The sequence below is a fragment of the Natrix helvetica genome, assembly GCF_964273705.1.
Source record: "Natrix helvetica genome assembly, chromosome: Z".
NCBI classification, from domain to species: Eukaryota; Metazoa; Chordata; class Lepidosauria; order Squamata; family Natricidae; genus Natrix; species Natrix helvetica.
In genome coordinates this window covers 11,968,176-11,974,175 of record NC_138554.1, presented here as the reverse complement: position 1 = coordinate 11,974,175, position 6,000 = coordinate 11,968,176, and positions in this window count along the sequence as shown.

Here is a 6,000-nt window from a genome sequence, read left to right as displayed (position 1 = left end):
ATGGAAACACGGTCACACACCCAAAACAAAAATCAATATTTTTTGTGTACAGAAATATATAACATTTTACATATTTCATCTATTCTTAACATTCTGAATATGTAATACAAATTCAGAAACTATATATTTAAAGAGAGAAAAACCAGAAATAGAAATTTATTCCTTCTTTAATTATTTAAACATAATTTATCTTCTTTTAATGTTTGCAAATTTCCCCAGAAGGCAGCCAACATTACATCTCAAGATTTCTGACAAATATTTATGTATTAAGGGAATAACTGCTCTTTTTTCTTTTCTTTTCTTTTGCCTCTTTTACATTTCTTTCCTGGCACTTAAGTGGGTAATATTTCCTTTAAGAATGATGGTAGCACAGTAGTTAGAATGCAATACTTCTGCTGACTGCCAGCGGTGATATAGAGTTGTAAGTGCATTGCTGGTATTGCTAATAATTTCACTCAATATTATATGCTGTGACACATTTAATTATCTAATAAATAGAGCCCTTCTACATTCTTGGAAGATACCTGCCAGGGCTCTTCAAGCAGATACTGTTGTCTCCTGCCTTTTATCATTGTTCTCTGTTTCAACTTGGATGACCTTAAGGCATACAAAGCATGTGCCATAATGTAAACAGCATTGTAGATACTATAACTGTGGCCAGACATGCTTGTGTCAAATAGGGTTACGGGTAGACTATCCAATTTTTCTTCTCCAGTACAGATCTTCTCATTACTCTGTGGTAGATTGGAGTCGGAGAAATCACAATAAAATGCATCTTTCCAGAAGATTCGGATAAACCCATCTCCAGTTTCTAAAGAAGGTTTCCTTTCCTTTAAAAATTGCTGGAATCCTCTAGGATGATTTGAATGAACAGCAAATGACAGAGTTCCATGAAGGAAATGGATGTCCCAATCTCTAAGAAAACCAGGAGATGCAAAATCCATCTGGGCAGTCATAATCCACACTCGGCTTTCAATTGTTACATCATAAAATTGTGAAAAGTGGAAAATTGTTCTTAAGACACTCATAGTTTGTATTTCACCTTGTATGATAACAGCATTGGCAGTACTTCCTGTGACAATACGTGAAGTTGCAAACCATTCAGTTGCTGTTTCAGCAATGTCACTTGAAAAAGACGTTTTGGGCATGGGTTCTAAGAAGTCTACACAGATACCCTTCTGAGAATATAAGGGAAGTATATGCTGCACAAAGACATCTCCATTATCATCATCAAAAACAATTACACCAATCCAGGTCCACTTGAAAAGCAATAGTAACTCTAGAATGCACAAATATTGATGTGTCCCACTTGGAAACATTTGGTGAAAAAAATCTTCTTTGCTTTTGTCATTTATTATTGGAGAAGACCCGTATAATATCTGAACCAAAAAAATAAATAAAATAAAAATGGGAAGAGCTCAGTAAGAATTTAAAAACTGAATGTCATATTTTTAGTAGAAAAAGAGATCATCAGAATAGTTTTCATTCTTTTTTTCTTTATAATATATAAACCTTTAAAATATATAAACCTTATATACGTCTATGATAATTTAAATATGTCTTATGACAAATCTCCAAAGTAGTATATTTTTTTCCTAAACCACGGGAAATAAAATGATTTATTAAGTTTTTTGCAATTGAACAGATTACAATCTTTACACATAGATTTAGACTTTCCAAACCTTTTTTCAAAAACTCCTGATCAGTGATTCTCAGTAAATGTAGAATTTATAGATATTGATGTACAGATGTATTTCTGGAAAATATTCCCATTTATAATCATTACAACACAGCTCCCCAAAAATTTCAGCACCCAAATATAGACTGATCTACTTTCTCAGTATGTCATAAATAGATTAGCTAGCAAACCAATAAGATTTTTATTTTCTATCTTTCATTTACAAAACTATCTTATTTATTTGTTTTATTTAGTTAGTTTCTCAAACATGAAAAAAAAAAACAGGTATAAGTATAAACGTAAATATAAACACAGTAAATGGGTAGGAATAAATGGAGCCTGTAGAACACGTTGGTGCACTTCTGCATGCCCCTTACAGACTCTTAGGAAAGGGGTGAGGTAAAGTGTAGAAAGTCTTAGGTTAAAATTATGGGGGTTTGGGGATGTAACAAAAGAATGAGGTAATGCATTCCAGGCATTGACCACTCTGTTCCTGAAGTCATATTCTCTGCATTCAAGAAAATACGATAACATTAACATAACGTTATGTTATCTTAAGCATAATGAACCAGAATCTTTCATCTTTTTTTACCTGTGGAATCTTGTAGGTGCTCAAGATGTTAGTCATGTGGAGGCAGACTTCAGAAGTAGGTCCCCCAATGACTCCCATAATCCTATTCTGAATATTGCATTTGTAGTTTGGGATGAACTTGTCCTGAGTGGATAGAAGTTCCATTGAGGCAAGATAGGTCCACCTTGCCACAAAATAGCTATTTAAGATGTTGAAGCCCAAACTGACATTGGGTAAGAGTTGGAGATTCTCATTCAGTTCTTTCACAGCAAATGCCAAGGCAAGGATGTGCTGGTAATTCTGAGTGAACATCCTAGGTTATGAGCAATAGTTTTCAGGTTACGGCATTCTTTAGATCTTATGACTAATTTTATGTAGAATATGTCATTCTTGTTACAGACCTCATGAAAATAGAAGACTTATTTTATTGCATATGTTTGAAAGATACTATTTTAATCTATAATCTATACATTAATAGTAGCAATCTCTTCTAATGAATTAAATTCACCCCAACATGTAACATACTTTTTTCATATATTAAAAGCCCGAATAAGATATTGTTTGTCTATAAGAGACACATACCTATGAAAGCAATAAAAATCTGGACAGTAGTATATAATTGCTGCTCAGAATAAAAAAAATGATCACCTGCCTGGGATGATTTAGATGAATAAAAAAATAGCAGGGAGGGATCCTTGGTGATCTCTGACTTTGTTTTTTGAAGATGTTTCATCAGCAACATTAGCTAATTTAAAGAATGACAGAGTTGGAAGGGACCTTGCAGGTCTTAGAGGGTAACCTCCTGAATCAAGAGACCCTATACTGTACCTTCCAGACAAGTGGCTGTGTACTCTTTTCTTAAAAACTGCCAGTGTTGGAGTACCCACAAGTTCTGGAGGCATTTAGTTCCACCGATTAATTCTTCTAAGTGTCAGGAAATTTCTCCTTATTTCTCGATTGCTTTTCTCCTTGATTAGTTTCCATCCATTGCTTCTTGTCCTGCCTTCAGGTGCTTTGGAGAATAGGTTGACCCCCTTTTCTTTGTGATAGCCCCTTAGATATTGGAACAATCACTGCTAATAATGTCCCTTCCTGTGTGTGTGTGTGTGTGTGTGTGTGTGCGTTCTAGAGAGGAACTTTAAGTTTTGAAAACAGGTACAGTTCTTTTCTACTTTGAGGTTTTCATTATTTCAAAGTAGAAAATACTTTTTATACGATAGGTGATTGTGTCTCACATTCATCAACCAAGATAAATATAGAAAGTTATATATATAAGAAGCTTCTGAGTTCTGGGTATACTATCATATCTTGTACAATTTGCAATTTTCAGTAAGGATAAGCACATACAAATATTTATGCCCCAAACTATTGAATAAAATTGGCCATTCTCTTCTTTCTTTTCATCTCCAAGTTGGAGCTACAGAACAAACAGCTAGATGAAGTTAAGGAGCATGAAAAGTCAGCCCTATGCTGCAGCTGCCAAAAAAGCCAACACAGTTCTAGGCTGCATCAACAGAGGGATAGAATCAAGATCATGTGAAGTGTTAATACCACTTTATAATGCAAGAGGCCACCCTTGGAATACTGCATTCAATTTTGGTCACCACAATGTAGAAAAGATGTGGAGACTTTAGAAAGAGTGCAGAGAAGAGCAACAAAGATGATTAGGAGACTGGTGACTAAAACATATGAAGAACGGTCGCAGGAACTGGGTATGTCTAGTTTAATGAAAAGAAGGACTAGGAGAGACATGATAGCAGTATTCCAAAATCTCTGGGGCTGCCACAGAGAAGAGGGAGTCAAACTATTCTTCACAGCATTTGAGGATAGAACAAGAAGCAGTGGGTGGAAACTAATCAAGGAGAAAAGCAAACTAGAACTAAGGGGAAATTTCCGGTCAGTTAGAACAATTAATCAGTGAAATAACTTGCTTCCAGAAGTTGTGAATACTCCAACACTGGAAGTTTTAAAGAAGATGTTAGATAACCATTTGTCTGAAGTTGTGTAGGGTTTCCTGACTTATCAGGGGTTTGGACTAGAAGACCTCCAAGGTCCCTTCCAACTCTGTTATTCTAAGAAAACTATCTTACCACATAGAAAATGTATATTATTTTTAAGCCCATGGTACTTACAAAAGGTCATCAAAAGTTTCATCAGAAGGCTGCTTCTCAAATGTTACTGGACTTGAAAAAATGTAGATTTGAGAGGTGATGCTAGCAATGATAAAATCCCCCAACTGGTAATATTTGTGGAGAACTGGCAGAGGTGCCTTAAGAGGACACTTAGCATGAGGAATCTTTCCTTGACCATAAAGTACAACTACTAGGATTATCATCAATGCCAAAAATAACAGGACTTCATCTGAGCGTCTTCTTGCTTTGTTCCAAATAGTGTGACCCCTCATTGATTTTTTTTTAAAGATTGGCAATTCACATGGCATAACTCAGCTGATTGCAAGTCAGAACCCTACAGACTCAACTATCAGTAATTCTAACAGTGCAGTTTTGCCTGTCTCATCCCTGGTGAAAGAGAACATGAGATAATTGCTCATATCAATAAAACATGAGATATTAGTACAATCGACTGCACGCTTCTCTTCCTGTCTTGAGGGAATGTTCATGAACCAGGACATTGCTTTATAATATTAATTATAGTTATTTCATAATTACAGTAAGATGGGGAATAGTTACCAATTTTGAATTCTATATTCTTTCAAAAAGAGTTTCAGAGCTCAGCATGTTGGTGTTTTTGACATGTGGTGATGTCTTCCCAATCTATCTCTTTAAATGAGTTGCCCCTATTAATACCTGCCCTCCTAAATAAGAATACCTACCCTTAAGTTAGGACACGGTTGCTCAGTGGCTAAGACAATGAGCTTGTCGATCAGAAAGGTTAGCAGTTCGAATCCCTAGCACTACATTACGGAGTGAGCTCCCATTACTTGTCCCAGCTTTTGCCAACCTAACAGTTTGAAAGCATGCAATAATGCAAATAGAAAAATAGGTACCATTTTGGTGGTAAGCTAACAATGCTCTGTGCACCTTCATCATGCCGGCCACATGACCATTGATACATCTTCAGACAGTACTGGCTCTTTGGCTTTGGAATGGAGATGAGCAACGCACCCTAGAGTTGGGAACGACTAGCACATATGTGCGAGGGGAACCTTTACCTTTTCCCTTAAATTCAATACAATAAAAGTATACAAAACAAAATATAGAAAGTCAGAAAAAATGGAAATGAATAAAAAGACAAGAAAGCATATAGTTATACATTCCATGCTTCTTCTATTGAACAGTTATTATCTGATGGTTTCGCAGGAAACAGCTTTAGCCTGTGTTCCCAGGATCATCCTTTGCCCCAACTCATGCTTAGGCTTCCCTCACTCAGTAGGCCTATGAAGCAAAGGGAGCCTGATTAGGCCAGTACAGAAGACTTTGATTGAGTGTGCTCTCTCACACAGTGGGTCTTTAAGGCCTAGGCCTGTTATGTCCTGGCAGTCAGCAACAGCCAAGCTGTGCCTGATTGGCTAAAACTTGGCTGAGTGTGGGCTGTCAGGAGCCTTTGATTGGTTGCCCTGCCTGACAGCTCCGTATAAATAGCTGTCAGGCAGGAAAGGTGCTGAACTCACTGCTGTAAATATGTTGCTGTTTGCCTGTAATAAAAGTTGGCTGTTAGTTGCCTCAGACTGCGTCCTGCCTCATCCTTCAGCCAAACTCATACACTGGCGACGAAGGTAGGATACTGAGGC